Consider the following 21,114-nt stretch of genomic DNA (forward strand, 5'->3'; position numbering starts at 1 on the left):
TCCTGCCCCAGTCTCCACTTTGGGAAACTCAGGTCAAGGCCAGGGTCAAAGCCCTGGTTCTTGTCCAGCGACACGCTTCTCTGTGCCTCAGTTTTTTCATCCATAAAATGGGGATAATCCTTGGCCTGCCCAGCCCAGTTGGTTGGTAGTAGATCCTAAAGTTGATCTGAGCCACGTAGCATGATAACCTGGCAAGAATTGAGCGCTCCTTTAGTGCTGCTATTATTATTATTATTATTATTATTATTATTATTATTATTGTTACTAATAATTTCGGGAGGGGTGGATTTGGGGTAAATAAGGTGGGGGGAGTTAGGAAGGGCATTTTGGCTTGGGGGCCGATGGGTGTCCCGCGGGGTAGGGAGCTGTCTCCGGGTGGGGGTGGTGGGCGGGGCTTCTGTGCCCCAGGCCTCCGCCCCCCTTCCCTCCCCGCCCGGACCCCTGGCGTGGTGGGGGCCCGCGCATGGGTCTCTCCTGGGTCACCGGCGGGAATCTGTCCTGGCGCGCTTCCTCTTTCCTCCTCCTCCCGGCGGCCTGCCGGGCCCCTCCTCCCTGCTCGCGCGCTCCCTCCCTCCTCTTCCCCTCCCCGGGCCGCCGCCTCCTCCTCCTCCCCCCCCCCCCCTTTCTCTCTCGATCTGTCTCTCTCGGCCCGGAATCCATTCCGGCCCGGGAGCCGGAGCGGCCAGGCCGCCGTGTGCCTGAATCCCTGGCCGTCCGGCCGGCTGTCCTCCCGTGCGTCTGTTTGCCGGTGCGCCCGCCCGCCCGCCGGCCCAGGTGAGCACCCCCCACCCCTCCGCCGGCCCTCAGTCCCGGCCCGCGTGAGGGAGCCCCCGCCCGGGGACCACTGTGGCGTCGGATCGCGGGCTGTGGGAGCTCCTGTCCACCCCTGCAACCCCCATCCTCCGGGCGGAGCGGCGATCCCGGAGCGCTGGGCGGGCACACGGGGACTTGCCTGGCGCGGCCTTTTGTTGTGATGCCGCGGGGGGAGGGGGCTGGATGGGGGTGCCTAGGGGTCCTGTTCGCGCGGGGACTCCCTCCGGCTCACCCTCCCTCTGTGGGCCCCCTGAGAACAGCTAGCTGGGCCTGAGCCCCCGGGCCAGGTCTAGGCCAAATCTGAAATCTGAGCCAGTCGGCGCCGCCTCTGGCCGCCGCTGCCCGGCCTGGCGCCCCCAGCCCGGGATGGGGGCTAGAGAAGGGGCGAGCAGGGTGGGCCTGGGGGCGCTGGATGAAGGGTGCAGGGCCTAGGCACCAGGACCTCCCTGTCCTCATGGGGCCTCCGGTAGGGCCTGGTGCTAACGGCCTGGAAGGGACTGGGCCAAACTGCTTTGTCCCTGCTGCCCACCGCCCCCAGCCTTGCCTCTGTGCAGGCCCAGCCGCCTGTCTGCTTAGAAGTTGGCAAAAGTTTTGGGATTTCACCACCAGGCCGGGTCCATCTGTCTGCCTGGGCTGGGGTTGGTGGTGGGTTTGAGTCCTGACAGGCGTTACACTTTACCTGCTGTGTGTCCTCAGGCAACTGCCTGCCCTCTCTGAGCTAAGGGGTCCTCATAAGGACCAGCTGTGGGCCTGGCTGAGGTTACTGGGCTGGTGGAAGGATGAGGTGAACAGAAGGGGCTCGCCTGTGGGGTATCAGTTCAGCCTCTGGCGCCTTCAGGCAGGCTTGAGAGTGCATGGAGTTTATGTGTGGCCCTTGGTGAGGCTTTTTGGGCTTCAGGGACTCTGTACATCTGGGACAGTGGTCTCTAGGTCTCCTGAGGTGAGTCCAAGCCAAGCCACAGTGCAGCTGATATCAGACTTGCTTTCAAGAATGGACCAGCCTTGTCCTGTTGCTGACCGTCTTCTCGGCCTCCTGGCTTCCCCAAGAAACCTCTAGGTGATCTGGGCTACAAGACTGCCCCTCTGAGTCCTCATGTGTGGAATGGGGATCCTCAGGGGAAGAATCTGTGCACTTCTGCATGTAGGGGCTTGGCATGTGGTAGGTGTTCAATAAATGAGCGCTTCCTGGATGAATTGCCTAAAACAGATGGGTGGGAGGCCTCGTGGGGCTCATCCCCAGAAGGGGATTGGTACTCAAAAAGTCACTGAATAACCCCTTGAGGAAGAAACAGCTCCAGCACAGTCTCACTGCCCAGTGGCTGTGTGACCTTAGGCAACTCACTTCTCCCTCTGGCCTCAGTTTTGTTGAGTATAAAATGGGCCAGTGATAATGAGAGCTGCTAACATCTACTGAGCAGCTCCTATGAGGTAGGGACTCATGTGTATCCTCATTTTGCTGGTGGGGAAACTGAGGCTTATGGAGGGGAAATGACTTGGCCAAGCCCACATAATTTGAAGTTGGAATGAGAGCCTAGATCTGAGTCCTCAGTCTGGGTGCCCTTGTACCCTTCCAGTGATGGGGGAGCAGCGGTTTCCCAGTATGGGACCAGGCACGTGACAGTGTCAGAAAGACTCTACTTATGAGTGATTGTGTGGAAGCCACGAGGCCCTTTTGGTGATGTGGTGATGTGGTGTGCCTTGGTGATGTGGTCTTTCCACCCAGGGAAATGATTTACAATGTGTCACCTGTCTCAGCTGACTGCCTGCCTGGGCTCTCCCTTGTGGCTCCTGGGCCTTTGCTCCTGAAGGCGTGCCCTCTAACTCTACCAGTTGTTTATCTGCTCTTGCTCTTTAAGGCTTAGCTTAAGGCCCACCTCTCCCAGGAAGTCCCTCCAGCTCTCTCCTCTCCCCTAGCCTCTTCCTGGAGCATGAATTATCCCCAGCTCACAGTCAGTTCCTGATTTGGCTTCTTCCCTGATTGTGACCTGGGGCGGGGGGTTGTCTGGCACCCTCAAGCCTCAGGAGCCAGGCAGGAGATGGCTCAGTGGCCTGCTGACAGGTCGTCCTCAACTGACCTCGTTTTTCCCAAACCTGCCTAGATACAAACATCTGTGGCCCTCTGTTGAGCACCTGCTATGTTCTAGGAGCTTTGAACTTGGGCTAAATAGTGTGGTGATGGGTTAGCAGTCGGAGTTCTGAAGGTATCCAGAGCCTTCCAGGAGGTGGTGACGAGAGGGAGCAGCAGTTCACTCAGCAAAGAAGGAGAGGGTGTGCGCTTTCTACCCTTCTGCTTAGACACTTCCCAGGGCCCCGGGGCTGGTGGGGAGTGTGGTCAGCCTGGGTGGGTCCTTGCTGGGGAATTGTGAACAGGTCCTTGGCCACCCAGAAATTTGTCTAGAGGGTGAGCCAAGTAGCAAACAAGTTGCCAAATAAATTAATATATAATCACAGATGAGATAAGGGCTCAGAGAGAGAGGCATGCGGTGCAGAGGAATCTCAAAGGAAGCGTGTAAGAGTTGGTCAGGCATGGAGCTAGGGGAAGGGCTTACCAGGCAGAGGGAACTGCAGGTGCAAAGGTCCTGAGATGGGGGAGTGTGTGCTATTATGGAGAAGCAATGGGAGAGCCTGTGAATCTGGGCACAGAAAATTAAGGGGAGTGGGTGAGAGGTGAAATGAGGGGGTGTTATCAGGACGGCTGGACCATGTTGGGCCACATGGGCCTTGGGGAGGAGTTTGGCCTTCATCTTCACACAGGAGGCTAGTTGGTGTCCCCTGTGTGAACAGCCCCATGTTGGAGACCAGGGGTGCAGAGTTGACCAAGTCACCTGGTAGAAATAGACCTGTGGGCTCGACCCCAGGTATTCTGTGGGTGCCTAGATCAGGTGTCAAGAGGAGGAGGCATTTGAGGCTGGGCTTTGAAAGTAGAGTAGGAGTTCACTAGCAGAAAGGCAGGAGAGGGTGAGAGCCAGGGGATGGGGCCGTGCAATGCAGGATGGCTGGAGGCTGGGAGTGAGGTCGGCTGGAGAGATGGAGACCAAAGGAATGGTCAGGGCTCAGGAGTCAGAAAGATCTGCATCCAAGTTCTGACTGTGCCCGCTTGCTGTGTGTCTTTGGGTTATTCATTCTACCTTTCTGAGACTTAGCTTCCTTGCCTTAAAAATGGAAACAGTAAATATCTTCCTATCAGGTGAGGGTTAAAGGAGGGCTGTATGCCCAGTGCCTGGTGCCGATGTAGGTACTCAGGAAATGGGACCTGTCTTGTGTGCTGTGACACTGGGTGGGTCAGTGGGCCCAACAGGTCTGGACTCCCCAGCTGTCCGGTGAAGGCTTTGAGTGGATGATCTCACTGATTCTGGAGGTGCTGGTCTATGGAGGGATTTTGGCAGCCATGTACTGGGTGACTTGAGTTCTGTCTTGCCCTCTCTGTGTAAGGAGGCTGAACTGGGGAGAGCGCTATTGGTCTAACCCATCTCAGCTTCTTGAAAGCTTGCCTTAGGTGAGATTAGCCCCATTTTCCAGATATAGATACTAAGACCCAGAGAGGAGAAACCACTTGGTTAGGGTTTCCCAGTTGCCAGTAGACAGGGTCTGCTGAGTTTAGGCTTTGGGGCTCTGGACTCCTGGGCCAGGCTGGCATCACCAGGGGCCTCCTGTGTCTCTGCAGGCCTTAGAGCCCCTTCCGAGGCCCCTACCTCCCTGTCCTGGGCCTTTTGACCAGAGCCTCACTTCCTGCTTCAGTTGTGTGGTCTCTGAACCTCTATCTTCCCTGGGGTTCCCCCAGCCCTTTACTTCCCCTCCACTGCTCCCACTCCCTTATCTCCATGGTAAACCACTCTGGTTTCCACTTGAGTCCCTAGCAGGGTGGCGGGCCCTTCCTTTGGGGGCACCTCAGTATCCTCATGTATGAAGTGAGTCATGGCTTCCAAGATATCCCAAAAGAACTGAAGTAAAGCGTTTAGCATGCATTAGCTTGATAAATAGGGGTGAGGAAGAAGCCAGACACATGCTCAAATCCTTTGTTTTCTAACAGCTGAAGCCCCCTTCCTGCGACTGTTTCTGAAGCTGTAAAATGAGCATGGGGCTTGCACTTAGTAGGGCCAAGAGGAGGATGCGGTGAGGCTGTCCCTTAGGCTCTCTCCTGGTGGCTGGCTCTGCATCCCTGTTCCTGGGGAGGGTGATCCAGTAGGTACCTCCCCTGTATTCAAGGCCCTGTTCCCATCTGTCTGTCTAAAGGCGAGTCACTGAGCCTCTCTGAACCTAGCTTCTGCACACCTCCCTTGTGAGGATTAAATCAGTGAATGTCTCCCAGAGGCTTGAAACTTCCGGATGCTCAGTAAATGTTATGTCTGTCTTTCTTCCTTCCCATCCCTTGAGGGGACTCAGATATTACCTGGTCTAGGGATGGCCCAGGGCTCAAATCCCCCAGGCCTGGATTGCTGTGTTGAGAAATATTCTGAGGCCCAGTCTTGGCTTCATGGGAAAGAGTGCTGTGATAGATTAGTAATGTCTGTCCTGGGCAGAGGATTAGGCATCATTGTATGTGTGCCATGAGTTTGATATTCCTGATCTATTCTGACCTTCTCTTTTCACAGATGGGGGAATTGAGGCCAGCAAGATCCAGGACATATTATCCAAGAAGGGAGAAAAGTGCATATCTCTTGTCTTTCCATCTAGGGCTCTCCCCACCCAGCCAGCCTGTCCCTTCCCACAATACAACCTGGGGGGCTGGGAGGGGCTGAGTCAAGGAGTAGATGATTGGGGAAGATCCCAGAGCTGGAAGCCAAAACCTCGATTTCCCCACTCCTTGATACGGGACCTTGAGCAAGTGACTTCCCCTCCAACCTGGGCCCCAGAACCTCCCCTCCTCTTGGAACTACCCAGAGAAGTTCCAGAATAAAATGAGAAGCCAGAGAGGAGAAACTAGATGATCTTGACCAAGTGCCTTCTTGCTGAGGGCTCTTCCCTCCTTGAGGCACTGCGACTGGGATCCTAGCCAGGGGGTTCTCCAGGGGCTGGCCGGGCTGAGTCCTCTTTGGTGCCATGTGGGACTGGGGATGTCAGCCCGGCTGTGGGGCTGTTGAGAGACTGTGGGAATGGGTCCTTTGAATCCTCAGACCGGCTGGGCTGCGAGGCCCGCACGGGCAGAATCCTGGTGCTGGGGCATGGAAGTCAGGGTTGGGGTGGTATTGGAAAGCTCAGCCTCCCCGTCAAGGTCTGATTATCTTCTCTGCGGCTACTTTATTCAAGTTTGTGGCCTTGACTTTTACTCTGTCTGATATTGATGCCCTCACATTGTGCTCTCCCCAGCCAGGTCATAGCGAGGTGACTCATTCCATCCTTTGTCCCCTCCTGGGGGTGGGTGGAAGTTTTGTTCCTATTACACAGAAGAGGAAACTGAGACTCACAGAGGCCAAAGGCTAGGGCCACAGTCACCCAGCAGAGTGAGATGTGATCACGGACTTCTGGCTTCTGATTGATGTGTGGCATCTGATTCCCACTGAGTTTGCAGCCAGCTTGGCTGAAATTTTTCTCTGGGTATGGGGAGGATGCCTTGCTGGGCGGGCAGGTGATCCTGACTCTCTGGGCTTCCAGCTCTGGCTGGTGGATCTCCACTCAGATCTGGAGTCCTGGAATCTTGCAGGGATCCCCCCACCTCCCAGCACTGGTACATCCTGGGTGCTCAATGTATGCTTATGGACTAAAGGGAGTAGAAGTAGCCAGACCTTTGGAGCCAGTTGGTCCTGGGTTCAAATCCTGGCTCTGCCACTTGTTTGCTGTGTCTGACTGTGGGAAAATGATTGCTCTGAGCCTGAGGGTCGCACCTCCCTGAAGTGGGGACGACAGTGCCAGTACATCCTGGACAGGGTGCTGTGAGGATCAGAGGAACTAATATGTGCCTGCAGGGCCCCCACACAATAAGTGCTTAAGGTTTCTGAGTGCCTGTGATTATGAAGGTAATTCCCTGATGAGGCGGGAATTCTGGGCCTCTGCAGGCCAGCTGATCCCGGAAGCCCTAGGGCTGACACTGGACGCCTGTGCCCGTGGTGGTTTGGTCCTATGGGGCGGGGCTGGCGGGGGAGGTTAACAAGAGACAGACAAGTTTGGTGGCTGGACCCTTTGGAAGCTGCCAGCTCCATCCTCCATGTAGCCTCCAGAGCCTGGCTCCCCGCCTTGGCCCTCACCCTCCTGTGGCTTGTTAAGACCTCACGGCGCCCTTACCCAGGCATTCCAGGCCCCCGTCACTGAATGGGTCCATCTCTCCAAAGGTGGCCGCCATTTGAGCATTGGGTACTTTGCATCTTCGCCTGCTAGGCCTGGAGGCAGCGGCCATACTACCCTTATTTTTTTGGAGAGGCAGCAGAGGCTGAGAGGCAGGAGGGACCCGGGGTCCACAGCAAGGGCTCCTGGCAGTGCTGTTGGTCTGGGCCGAGCTCTTCCCTCTGCTTCACTCCATCACCTCCCACGTTTCCCTTTCACTCAGGTGACCTGGTAGCCTTCCTGAGCCATCAGCTGTCTTCCTGCTTGCCCCGGGTTGTCCAGCATCCTGTGCCTCTGCCTCTGCAGATCCTGCTGCCTGGCGTGCCCTCCCTCTCCACACTCATCTTGTGGCTAAGATGCCTCTGCCTCCAGAAGGCTCTCACTGCCCACCCTCTCTGCCCCCGCCTGAGCCCGTGCTTCCCATGCGTCTCTCCTCTGCACTCCCTGCTCCTTCTCTGCCCTCCCTCATGGCTCTAATACATTCTGCCTTAGATGGTAAGTCATAGGATTCTTTTTTGCCTCTAAATGTGGTAGTCATCACTCCCAAGGGTCCCGCACTTTACAGTTTACAAAGCACTTTCCACAAGTCACCTCTGATCATCCCCAGTGGGCTGGGAGGGAGACAGACCATCATAATAATCTTCATTTGGCCGATGAAGAAACTGAGGCCTCAAGGCAGGGTCATGCCAGGTGCTACTCTGCTTGGGCAGGTGGAACTGAACCGCCCTCTCCCCATAAGCCCTCAGTCCCCCCAGGGAGGAACATCTCTCTCAGTCCCATGGAAGCCGTGATATATTATCAAGAGAAGGCTCTGAAAGTTCAGAGAGGTGAAGTGATTTGCCTGAGGTCACACAGCCTGGAAAGCCAGCAGAGCTGGGAGGGTCCCGTCTAGGAATTAGGGAAGAGGCAGGTCATGCCCACCTTCCCACCCCTTCGGAGTGGAGAATCAGACAGAACCCAGATCCTGAAGGAACAGCGAGCCCAGTGGTCCCGCTCTGAGGATTCCTTGAATAGTCATTGTTCTTGAGCGCATAGTTGAGCCCTGCGCAGTGCCAGGCCAATGGCTGTGTCTGAGCCCCACGACATCCCTGCGAGGCAGCAGTTCTGGCCCCATTTCACCAAGGAGGAAATCGAGGCTCAGAAAAGCGAAAGGACTTGCCCGAGCCAACCAGTGCATGGATATGGACCCAGGGCCTTCCTCAGCACCTCTGCCCCGCCTGCCCCACCTCCTCTAGGCTGAGCCCTACTCCTGCCTCCTGCCTGATGCCTGACCCTTCCTCCAGCCCCTCCCCACTGTTCCTTTCAGGGCTGGGTGAAGGTTGGGAGACGTCTATAAGCCACCCCGCCTCCAGCCCCACAGGCTTCTCCTCTACCTCCATACTAGCTGTGTGACTTTGGTGAGTCAGTTTGCCTCTCTGTAGCCTCAGTTTCCACATTTCAAAAAGAAGCCTGATGGCAGTATCCACATCACAGACTTGTTCTAAGGATCAAGAGAGGCATTATGCATGATGCTCTGAGCAACGTTAACACATAGTAAATGCTCAATAAATGTTAGCTGTTATTTTATTATCATTTATATCTACCTGGGGAGGAAGGGAACCACAGCTCCATTCTCCAGATAGGAAAACTGAGACTCAGAGAAAGGAAGGAGTGTCCACCAGACCACAGGAGGATGTCCTGGGGCACATCCCACTTTCTAGACGGGGAAACTGTCCCCTTTCAGGACTCAGTTTTCTTATCAGTGCAGTAGGTCTGTGCATATTTTGGGGCAGACTGTTCCATCACAGTGTACCAATCTGGCTCCTCAGTCCTCAGCCACCCTAGGTGGGGGTCAGAGTGATCTAGGGGCTCCAGTTCTGCCTGGGCTGGTGGGGGCTGTGCCCTGTGTTCTTTGTCCCTAAGTTATGCCAAGTCCCCAAGGCTGGGCCTGCCTAGGAGGCTGAACCAGGCCCTGCCAGGCCATCTGGGTGCCCTCTGGCTGCTGCCACTCAGGTCCTACCACATCACCTGGTCCACTTGCTTCCTCTGCTTTGTGTCCTGGGCAAATGGCCTCTCTTTTTGAGCCTCAGTTTCCTCATCTGTGAGATGGGGGCAGGAGTCTTTTCCTTCGCAGGGATGTTGGGAAGATCTGATAAGCTCGTTCCCCTGAAATGCCCACCCATGTCAGGCTTATAGAAAGTGCCCAGTCAGTGGCCATGGTTATAAGGATAGGCAGGATTCTGACTGGCAACAAGAGGAACAGCATTCCAGGCAGAGGACCTGCTTGAGCAAAGTCTTGGGGGTGGGACAGTTTAGGGGAGCACCCAGTAGGTAGATGGGGCTAAGTGGGAGAGGACTCCCCACTTTCCAGGGTTTGGACTGACCCTGAGGGAAGTGGGCAGTTGGGTGTCAGCACTGACAGCAGTGATATTACTTCCCTGCTCCTAAACTTTAGATTTCCTTCTGAAGCCTCTGGACAGCAGCCACCTGCCTCCCCACCCCCACCCCTGCCAGGTGTTCCCGAAGGCCCTGGAACCAGATGAGCCACCGTTCTATTTGGGGACAATTCTGCTGTTCCCGTTTCTCTCCTGTGCCCTAGTTTTAGAAACGACGTGGGTTGGATTACCAGTTGGCCATTTGTGAAAGCCCCCTCCCCCACTCCACCCATACCTTAGATCTGTGGGCAGTGAGGGCAGAAGAGGACTCAGCACTGCCTTTGGGAGTTGCTCCTGGCTCTGCCCCTGTGTTCTCTGGGCCGGAGTTGGCAGCTGGACTTTTGCTCACCTGCTGCTGATGTCACCCAGTCTTGTGCTGGGGACCTCAAAGCTGCCCTCTGGGAGCAGCCTGCGCCCTGGAGGAGCCAGACACAGACCCTGATCATTGCAGTACCGTGGGGTGGGCGCCATATGGACTGTGGCAGCCATTAGGATGCCAGAAGGGCTTCAGCAGAGGATAACTCATGAGGGAAGAAGAAGGGTGAGGGCCTCCCAGGAAGAAGGGACAGCGTGAGCAAAGATCTGGAGGTGGGAAATAACCTGGTGTGTGTCGGCGTAGCCTGCGGAGGTGAGGAGTGGCAGATCATGTACAAGGTAGTTAGACGGTGACTAGGTTGGTCAGGCAAAGTTTAGCCTGGGGCTTTTGGGAGCAGGGCAGGTTTCCTGCTGAAGGTGTGAAGGGAAGGATCAGGCCAGGCTCAAGTGCTCAATTACTGTTGCCAAGTGAAGGCAGCCCAGAGGCTGGGGTTCAAGATGGGGATTCTTTCTGGGGCTCAAATTAGAGGCTGGTCTGAAGTCCTGGAGTGAGTCAGGGAAGACCTCCTGGAGGAAGCAGTACCTATGACACACCTGGAAGAATGAAGTGGTTCTCTGGTGGGGAGGTAGAGCTTGAGAAAGGCCAGAAGATGCAGTGTCAGTAGCTGCTCTTGTTGGAGCTCAGAGGAGCAGGAGAGTTTTGCCCTGAGAAATGGCTGGTGTACCTACATGCGGCCTTGGGGCAGTGAGGAGAGGCCACGGGGCAGGACTGATTTGTCTGGTGCTGGGGGTAGTAGTGCCCAGCTGAGGTAGTGTGGCTTTGGTGCAGTGGCCCTGGGGACTGCCGTAAGAACAGACGGGCCTGGAGAGAGGCTGGGTACTGGCCGGGCAGATGGCAGGTCTGGTATTGACAGGGGAGCGGCGAAGGGTAGGGGACATCTGCCCCCTGGTCTGCCTGCCCACACATCTCTTCCCTGCAGACACCTGCCTGGCAGGAAGTGGTGGAGACGTGCTAGGGCCTGGCCGGCAGACTCCGAAGACACCTGGGGCATGGGCTGGGCCTGGGGCAAACTCAGGGTTCAGAGTCCAACTGCCCTCCATGGTTGGGTAGACCATGCCAGGGCAGTGGTCTCCTGCTGGGGTAAGGGCTGGGAATGGTTGGCCACTTGTGCCTCCAGAAAGGCCCCTCCATCCCTCCTGAACCCAGAGGGCCTGTCCTCCAGACAGGGGGACTTGAGAGCAGTGGAAGACTCGGGGGCCAGGTGGGCCTGGTTTCAAATCCCAGCTTTGGTCTTTGCTGGCTGGGAGACCTTGGCCAAGTGGCTTTGCCTCAGTTTCCCCATCTGTGAAAATGGGGGTCGTCCTAGACCCTCCCTCCTTGGGCTCCTAGGAAGAGTAATGAGATTTTAGTGGGCTGTGCTCCATACCATGCCAGCCCCTGGGATCTGGCTTTGGAGCTGTTGGCGCAGCTGACTGGGGGTGCTGGGACCTGCTGGGCGGCTGAGGGGCAGCTTCCGGTCTGCCCCAGGCTCTCAGCACCGAGGACAAAGCCCCTTTGTGGTGGGACAGATGGAGCCTGGGAGCCCCCCCTTCGGGGACCAAGGGGCTGTCTGCCCCTCCTCCTCGCCCAGTTCCCCTGGGGGAAGGAACTTCCTCAGACTGAGAGGATGGGAAATGAAAGTCAGGTTGTGCAGGAGGAGAGGCTGCAGCTGCAGAGCCTGGCTGGTGAACTTGGGGAGACCCTTCCCTTCTCCGGGCCACCTTCTCAGGGCCCCGGGCATACCTGGTAAGTCCCAGGCCCACAGTGTGTGCCCTGTTCACTTATCCATCCATCCATCCATCATCCATCCATCCATCCATTTGTTCACTCATTCAGTAATTACCAAGTACCCACTCCATGTTAGACCCTGCACTTTTGGCTAGTGCCCATTCTGACCGAATGGCACCTTAGCATCTCAGCTGTTAACTGTTTCGAATGTTAATACCCACTGCAGTGTTCAGCCGTGAGTGAGACAGAAGTGGCCCCTTGTCCTCATCAGACATGTACTCATACAGTGTGTTACGTATGAGAGCTACGGTCCACGATGGGAAGGAGAAGTTAAAGGTTCTCCCTTGGGCTGAGGGAGGTCAGAGAGGCCTCCTGTGAGGAGGTGGCTTTTGAAATGAGACTCAGAGAGCAGAGTTGGCTCAGTGTGTTGCCCTTTAAACCAGTGGTCAGGAAAGGCCTCTCTGAGCAGGTGACAGGAGTAAAGTGCCTGAAGGAAGTGAGGGAGTGAGGCATATGTGTAGGGGAAGTATGCTCTGGGTGGAGGGAACAGTAAGTGCGAAGGCCCTGAGGCAGGTGTGCACTGGGTTCTCAGGGAAAGGGGAAGTGGCCAGTGTGGGTGGAGCAGAAGGAGTGAAGGGGGTGGGGCTAGTAGAGTCCACTGTAGGGCCTTGAAGGTCCCTTTGAGGACTTTGTCCTTTCTCTTGGGGTGTGGGCTGGGAGGGGTGTTAAGTAGGACACATTCAGGGTGACATTTCAGAAAGGCTCTCTGCCCACAGTTGGCCAGCCTGGAGGAGGAGGCTGGGCCTGGACTAGGGGGTGACTAAGGCAGGAGGGAAGGACATAGATTCAGGATGTGTTTGGAGGTGGGACTGACAGGGCTTGGAAATGGGTTCAGGGGGCATGGGAGGAATCAGCCTTCCTCTCTTGGGCTGCTGATGAGGGGCTGAGTGCCCTCTGTGAAGTCACTGTGGGCTTCAGGTTCATGTTCAGTCCCCTTCCCCCTAATCCATCAAGAGGCACATACACCCAGCTTCTCCACCTTGTCCTGGGGGCTAGACTGAGTCCTCCAGTTCCTTGGGCTTTAAATAGCAGTATACCTTAGGTGAACCTGGCAGAGTCCTACCCATTTTATATATGAGAAACCTGAGGCTCCCAGTGGTATACTCTGGCCTGAGTTATATAGTGGGGGCAAGGTTGGGGCTTGGCCTCTCAGGACTCAGGGGTTTCTGGATTTGGGGAATATGGACCCTGCCCCGCCAATTCCAGCTATAGATTTCAGAGTGTATCTGAGATTTCTTTCCTTCCCTGAACTATCTTGGGGAGATGGAGGCTGCTCAGTGTGACCTCAGGGGTGGGGTCAGGGGCTTGGACTCCAACTTACCATGTGACCGGGGCCTCAGTTTCCCCTGCTGGGAAATGGGCACAGTAATGGTCCCAACCTTGCAGTGCTGTGGGGATGACCAGATGAAACAGTGACTGTAAAGCCTGATGCCAGGCATACAGGAAGTGTTCCGTGGTCAGCAGGTATTCTTATTATTGTTGTTTCTGTGGGGAGTAAGGACGTGCGTGCAAGTCTGGGCTCCAGCCACGTCCACCCCGGAGCTGGGCTTCAGGGGCAGGGCTGGAGTTGCCGAGGTGGCCTCTTCCAGATAACTCAGCACCTTGGAATTGAAGGTCCCTGGAATGTATGCCCAGCATCACTTTCCACCTGGGGAAACGGTCCTGAAGAGCCCAGGACTGGCTCAAGGCTTTGTAGCAACCAGCGGCAGAGTGGGGCTTCACACCAGGTTGCCTGCTGCTTGTCCTGCTCTGGTGCCGCCCACTTCCCAGCCTTACCCTTCCCTCTAGGGCTTCCAGGCTGTGGACGGGTCCTAGCAGGAAGGGATCTGGCCCTATTCAGAGCAGCTCAGGGCCTAGGGTCTGGAAAGGGGTCTCCTTCCTGCCCAGGAAGAATGCCAAGAGCCAAAGGGGCTGGAACAATTCTGTCTCTGCCGGGCTGGGATGAGTGGGAGCGCCACGGTCCACTTGCTTAGCCTTCGCCCTCCCTGGGCTGCGGGTCCTGTCACTGGCGGCACCCCTCCGTCTGTCTGCCGTGCCAGCCTGAGCCTGCAGCACCCGCCCCACCCCAGCCACACTGGCAGAGCCGGTTTGGGGCCTGCCAGCCCTGAGTGTGTTCATGCCGTGAACACAGGACCAGACATGTTCCGGCTGCCCTGGCTCACGGATGGCCCCTGGCTCATGCTTTACTCACTCCTGGCTCACTCGGCAAACATCCTCTGGTACCCGAGCTGTGCCTGAGCCCATGCTGGGCAGGGCTCCGGGCCTAGAGCTGTCTCAGACTTGCACACTGTCCTGTGTCATCAAGGTGGTCAGAGGCTCTGCCACGGAGACATGCCAGGCAGGAGAGTGCAGTGGTTGGGACATAGACTGTGGGGTAGGATGGACCTCGGGCTGAGGCCTATCCCTCTTTACCTTGTGGGGCCCTGGGTAGGACTCATTCATCCCTCCCTTCCTCCTGCCTCTATTCCTCCCTCCCTCCATCCCTCCCTCTCTTTATTCTTTCATCCTTCCAACCCTCCCTCCATCCCTCTCACTCTCCCTCCCGTCATCCCTCCCTCCCTCCACCCCTACCTCCCTCCCTCCCTCTTTCCCTCCATCCCTCCCTCCCACAAATATTTACCGAGCACTACTATGTGCCAATGTTCTAGAGGCTTGAGATACAGCAAAGAAACAACTAGACAAAAATCTGTGCTCACAGAGCTGACATTCTAGTGGGGGAGACAAAAACACAACAAATAAGGAAAATATGCACGTGGTCTGTAAGAACATGATAAGTGCCCTGGTCAAAGCAGGGAAGGGGTTGGAGGGCTGGCTGGGGCGGAGAGAACGGGGCTGTGATTAGATGACTAACTAGCGGGGGAAGACCGCTCCCTGAAGCTCACATCCCAGGAGGGGAGGGAGGAGTCTTGAGGCTCCCTGGGGCAAGAGAATCCAGGTAGAGGGAACAGCCAGTGCAAAGACCCTCAGGTAGGGGCGTGCTGGAGTGTTGGAGGAACAGCAATGAGCAAGTGAGGGGGAGAACAGAGGGAGGAAAGGGCAGAAAGGTGGGTGGTGGGGATGACCTCTGGACTTTTTTGGTATTGTCTCTTAACCCGCAGTGAGACAGGGACTACAGGAGGCTTTTGAGCACATCCGGCTGCTGCGTGAAGAGCAGACTGTGGGGCCGCGGCTGGAGGCAGGCCATCGGCCCAGTGAGTGGAGGGGATGATGATGGTTGGCCCAGGCTGGGGGCAGCTGGTGGGAGCGGGGAAGGGAAGTCAAACTTTTTTTGTTTTTTTTTGCATTACTTTATTTCATCTTCTTTTTTGAACTCTTTATTATGGAAACAAAAGTATAATGAACCCCACGAACTCGTCCTCATCGTGGGTCCCCAAGCACCACCAACTCCTGGCCTGTCCTAGCCAACCCCCCACTTCTGTCCCACCCTCTTACCCATCATTTTAAAGCAAATCCTGCATGGCATACTTCAGGTGTGAGTCTTTCAGTTTGCCTCTCTAAAAGACAAGGACTCGTGGTAAGAAAGTAGCCGCAAAACCACAATCTACCTAAAAGAAATGAACAGTAGTTCCTTAACAACAGCAAAAATCTCCTCCTTCCTCACTTATATTTTGAGGAGAAGCTGATGCCTCTGGGCCTCCCTGTCTTTGCCATAAGTGAAGTTCATAGTGGACCTCCTCTCAGGCTGTGGTGAGAATATTCTGGTAGAATACTGAGGACAGGGCCTGGTGCATGGGAGGTGCTCAGTAAGTATCAGCGGCGACTCTGATTGGTTGATGGTGAACACTCGTGGCACGCTTGTGAGGGTCTGCGCTCTGTTCTGAGCACATCACAAATATGAATTCATTTGATCCTCACGACAATCATGGGAGGTAATTATTATTTTTGTCCTTATTTTATAGGGGAGGAAATGGAGGCACAGAGAGGTAGAGTAACTTTTCCCAGGTCACACAGCTAGGAAGGATCAGAGCTGGGTTTTGAACCCCAGAAGCATAGCTCTTAATCCCCATGTGATGGGGGCTATGTGAGCCCAGAAAAAGAGGGCTACCTCTCCCAGTTGGAGGGCAGGCAAGGTAAAATATGGGCTGTCGTCAGGCCTGCAGTGTACATGGGAGTTTGTAGGTGGCACAGGGGAGGCGGGTGGTGAGGCTTTAGGGGAAGAAATAGCATGTGCAAAGGTCTGGAGGCTAGAGGGTAATTACATCCAAGGGAGGGTCAAGGGCAAGGGAGGAGGGAGCATGTCCCCTTCTGCCCTTGGCCTTGATCTCGTGAACAGCACGTAAGAGCTTTAAGGGTATCAACCATCTTGCTGCCCACCATCCTCAGTGTCAGGCTCGGGTGCCCTCTCCCTCAGAGATCAGCCAGAGCCCCCATTTCATGGATGAGTAAAGCGAGGGCTGGACCTTCCCAAGGTCGCACGTCCAGGGTAGGCACCTATGGGTTTGAGTGTGGGGGTTGAGCTCTGGGCTGACTATGTGGAGGGCCCTGGCCACCAGGTGCTCCTGCCCACCAGTGTCCCTGGAGGGAGTTCCTGCGCGCGCGTGGGCGGGGAGGAGGGGGCACTGTGCAGTTCCCGGAGCAGGGAAGCAGCCAGAGTTGCTGGCAGGAAATAGTGGTCCCCGTGGGCAGGGGCCGGCTGGCAGCCATCAGCCAGCGGGGGTGGGGCCCCTGGGGAACCCGGGAGACATGACCTTGGAGAGGCTGGGAGAGAGCGAAGCTTCTCACATCAGTGTTCCCTGTGGTCAGCCCTGGTCCTTGGGGGTCTGTTAAGGAATCGTCAGCACACCAGAGCCTTTGTCCCCTTGCAAGTGCTGAGGCCCAAGAAGGGGCGTGACTTGCCGAGATCATGCAGAGATTCTGATGGAGGCCTTCCGCTTAGCCACATGGTGGCTGGCCCTCATCAGGTGGGTCCCTGAGACCTGCCTGGTCTGTGGTCATTTCGGGCCCGCATCTCCTCTTCCAGCTCCTCCTCAGCCCAGCACCCCTGGGCCTGATTCCCCAAGAATCTTATCTTCAGAGTCCCAGTCCCCACACCCTCATTTGAGGGCTGGCCTCCACCTTGCTGTGTGACTGGGTGCTGGGTGCACCCCTCTCTGAGCCTCCCTTCCTCATCTGTGAAAGGGGATATCTCAGAAAGTTCTCTGAGATTGGGGCTGTGGCCTCCTGGCCTGTGAGCTGCCCTCCCCATCTACCAGCCGGGCTACCTGGCCTGGACAGGTAGAAACCAGCGGGGGGTGGGAGTGGGGGTCACTGAAGCCTCCCAGCCCTGCCAACCTCACCAGCCCCAAAGATGCTCCCAGAGGCAGGACCACCCAGCAGCCCCCTCCCTAGTGCAGGGGCCTTGGAGAAGGGAGATGGTGGGAAATGGGTATGGGGAAGAGGGAGGCACCCACTGTGTGCCCATCTTTCCCTCCATTTTGCTCCTGGGGAAACAGGCTCCATGACTGGCTCTTTGCCTTTCTCTAAATGGTCCCGTGTCTGGGCCTTTGGTACAGCGATCCCTTCTGCCTAGGTCACACTTTTCACAAACTGCTCAGCCTTTGGACCTCAGCTGAGATGTCCCCTCCTGTGGGAAGTCCACCATGGTTTAGATGCCCCCTCTGGAGCTGGAGATCACTGTGCTCTGACAGATGGCTGTCGAATGAAGGCTCAGTAACCTGGCCCCGCCCCTCGCAGCACACTCAAGAGCCTGAGAAAATCTTCATGGCCCTTCCTCTCAGTTTTTCAGGCCTTCTGTCCTTAATTGCTAGACAGGTCCCTCTGAGGGCCTCCCTCAGACCTCCTCATGCTTGGGCTAAAGGCCTATATTGACCTCATTAACCTGGAACCCACTCAGTCCAGACCGCTAGCTCAGTAACTCCCTGCACATCTGACCTTCCTGCCTCAGGGCCTTTGCATGTGCTGTGCCCACCTCCTGGGCCGCCCTTCCCATGCCTCCCTGCAGCTTCAGTGGAGAGAGGATGGGCTTTGGTATCACTTGGACCTGCGTTGGCATCCTGGCTCTTCACTTCCTGGCTGGGGCAGCTTCCTGGAGCCCCTGTGTACTCACATGTAAAGTGAGTATGGCCACAGCTCGTTCCAGGACTGTTGGGAGCACTGAAGAGGTGGTGTGAACGTCAAGTGGAAAAACATGAGGGGAGAAGGAGTAGGTCTTCACACCCCCATCAGCATGTCCCATTCCACCCCATCAGTCCACACTGGAGCAGCTGATGGTGTTGAGTTCTTGGGAGGGGGCTGAGCTGGCCCTGGCCCTGCCAAGAAGAGTCCAGCCGCACGTTCCTTTCTTGGTCCCTTCCTGATGGCCCTGGGTGGCTGCCCTGCTTCAGGGAGAAGTTCAGAGTGGGAGGGGCTTGTCACTTAGCTACTAAGGGGGCAGGATTTTAATCTGATCATTTAACCTGTCTGTGCTTCCATTTCCTCATTGTGAAATAAGGATGATGTAAAATAAGGGGTGATAATGGGGGCATATATGATAATGGGGGCACATAGTATGTGCTAAGTAAATATTCGCTGTTTCTACTGCCATTCACATCATCATTATTCACACTCCCCCAACTCAGAAGCAAGAGTCTTTTCTACATTCTGAACTCATTTTAAGAAAAGCACCCCAGTTGAACAGGTAATCCTTTTGAGAGTCTGAAGGGAAAAGGGAATCAGGAGAAGATTCCTGCCCACCCGGAGCCTCCGTTCTAGTGTGGGGGCCACAGGGGAGGCAGGAAGGGGACTCAGACCCCACCTGTGAGATGGGTGTGTTGGGCCAGTGCCCTCTTTCATGTTCCTCCAGCCCCAGCTTCCTTCCCTGTGGGCACAGCCAGTACTGGTGGTCCCTGCCCCTCTGCTTGGAGGAGCTGTTTGGAGGAGGGAGGGAGCATCAGCTGGGGACCAAGCCTTGGAAGTTCACTCCATAAGTGGCCCTTCTTGGGCTGTGTGGCTTTGGGCCAGCCACTTTCCCTGTCCATGGCTCCACTCTTATGGAAAACGAACTGTCCAAGGGCCCTTCTTGGGCCCTGCAAGGGCCCAGCTGGGACCAGTGGCCTTAGGGAGAGGGGCCAGAGTGGCCCAGGGCCAGGGGAGCCAGGATTCCCAGCTGGTCCTCTGCTGTCTTGGACGGTGGCCTGAGCACCTGACTTGGCTTTTCTGAGCGTCTCTCTCTTTCCTTCTCTGAGAGACAGGGCTGATGGTCCCTGTGGAGCAGGGTCCTGGTGAGAACTGGAGAGTGAAACAGTCACAATGGGAATAATAGCGTAGCAGCAGAGGTCAGGGCCCCATTCATCCAGCGCGCTGGCGTGCCCAGGCACACATAGTCAGCTCATTTGCCTTTGCAGCTGCCCCGGGATGATTATGGGTGTCTCATGGTACTGAAGGATGCTGTGGTTGACTTGCCCAGTATCCTTCCATGGGCCACAGCAGGACAGCCCCTTAACCAGGATGCCGCACCTCACCTGCCTCGGGCAGGTGCCTGATGGGGCCTTTCTGCTCCCTCCCCTCCAGAAGCAGGACAGTTGAACTCCAGTGGGCCGTGTCCCTCCCCACCACCTCCTCCATCCTCCCTCCTCCACCCCCACACATTCCCCACACAACCTCTACCGCCCACTCCTCCCACCCCTGGTTGGGCCACTGTTATCAGGACACATTCTTGGACTGGCTGAGAACAGCTCCCACCGAGGGCCGTTTTGCGAGGGGGTGCAATTGCTGCTATCTGCCCTGGCGGAGGCTCCCTTGGGGGATGGGCTCTGGGACACGAGGCTATGGAGCCCAGACAGCCCGAGCCTGTCTGCTGATGCTGTCTCTTATCTAAGCTGTATGCTCTTAGGCAAGTAACTTGACCTTTCTGTGCCTCAGTTTCCTCATCTGCAAAATGGGGCTGACCACCTAGGGCTGCAGGAGAGTTCACCTGGGGTCGTGGAGGTAGTGCACCTTGCAGCATGGTGCCGGGCACACAGGAGTCTCTTTACCCATCAAACAGAAGCTGTTGTCATCTGAGAACCAGTTGTCCCTCCCCTTTGTGGGGCCTTCAGTTTAAACAGCATCAGTATCCACCTTCTGATGAGTGCACATTGGAATGGGCCCCTGTGGACTTTGTCTTCTCCAGGACTTTGTCTTCTCCAGGCCTATGGGACATGGGGAGGGCGCAGCAGGGAGAAGCTATTTCCAGAAGTTGAGAAGGTGCTGTGTGATCTTAGGCAGCCCCCCTCCCTCTCTGAACCTCCTCTTCCTGGTCTGCTCTATGAGCACTTGGACCTGGGTGAGACTCCACCCCAGCCCCTCGTTGTCCCTGCCCTCTCTGTAATTCCTCCCTTGGCCGGTCCAGCTACCTTGGCCTGTCTGTCTTTCCCACCGTAGTGTCCGGTGTATAGTCAGTGCTCAGCTAGACTTTGTTGAAGAAGCCGGTGAATGCATCATTGAGTGAATGCCCTTCTCAAAGGCTGCCTCTCCCAAGACTTTCCCAGTTTCTCCCAGTTGGAGGGGGTTGATGATGCTCTGAACACTTGATCTGAGGCTCTCTGGTGGTACCTATTACAATCCACCTGGTGTGCACAGTAACATACTAATAACTAACATGGACTACACACCTACTACTAGGAGCCAGACACGTTGGGGAGCACTGTGCGTGCCGTGTGGTGCACGTGGTGTGGTGTGTGTGCTGTGGTGCATTGTCTTATTTAATCCTTTACAACAATCTTGCAAGGTAAATACTATTATTATCCCTCCCTTTGCAGAATCCAGAGGTTCAGAGAAGTGAAGTGACTTGCCCAGCTATGAGAGAGAGCGCCAGGATCTGAAACCAGGTAAGCCTGTTTTTTTTTTTTTTTTCCTTAAAAAGGAAGAAAAAGCATTAACATACATGGTAAAAAAATAATTCAAACAGTACAAAAGAAGTCAGAGAAAAGTAAGCCTCTCTTGTACCCAGGTCTCCTGGCCAGAGGCAGCCACGCGGAGGAGTTCGTGGTGTGTCCTTCCAGGGAGTTCAGGTACAGATAAGCATGTATGTTATATATATATATTAATCTCATTTGGGTCAATTTCTTTTTCTTTTTAAAAAAATATTATTTATTTAATTTTTTTAATGAAGTATAGTTGATTTTTTTTTTTTTTTGCACTGTTTTGGTTTGTTTTGGGAGGAGGTAATCAGGTTTGCTTGCTTATTTCTTAATGGAGGTACTGGGGATTGAACCCAGGACCTTGTGCATGCTAAGCACACATTCCCACTGAGCTATACCCTCCCCTCTGAAAAGTTTTTTTAAAAAAACCAAATGGTCGTGCATGACATACTCTGTTCTACACCTGACTGTTTGCTCTTGGCAGTGTACCTTGGAGATCATTTTGTGCTATTTCTTTCTTTGTCATGGTTGCAGTAGTATTCATTGTGTGGATGGAGACCATGCTTAATTTAATTAATGAAGAATACGTTGGTTGTTTCCAGCCTTTTGCTTATTACAGACCATTCTGCGATGTGTGTCTTCCATCGTATGCTTAGTGTTCATGTGT

At 55.5% G+C, this 21,114-nt stretch overlaps 1 protein-coding gene across 2 annotated transcripts in view; it reads left to right on the plus strand.

Moving 5' to 3' along the window:
• The first annotated feature begins 474 nt into the window (after window positions 1-474).
• The window catches only part of SRC (SRC proto-oncogene, non-receptor tyrosine kinase), a 50,582-nt gene continuing 29,942 nt past the window's right edge, over window positions 475-21,114 (plus strand). The window contains exons 1-4 of one of the 2 annotated variants that reach the window (XM_032462278.1): window positions 475-774; window positions 14,727-14,819; window positions 20,346-20,414; window positions 20,537-20,597. The gene's annotated coding sequence lies outside the window, so the exon portion shown is untranslated. The remainder of the gene's footprint in view (window positions 775-14,726; window positions 14,820-20,345; window positions 20,415-20,536; window positions 20,598-21,114) is intronic. The other variant, XM_032462279.1, reaches the window with a different exon arrangement.

This window comes from Camelus ferus, chromosome 19, assembly GCF_009834535.1.
Source record: "Camelus ferus isolate YT-003-E chromosome 19, BCGSAC_Cfer_1.0, whole genome shotgun sequence".
Lineage (NCBI taxonomy): Eukaryota > Metazoa > Chordata > Mammalia > Artiodactyla > Camelidae > Camelus > Camelus ferus.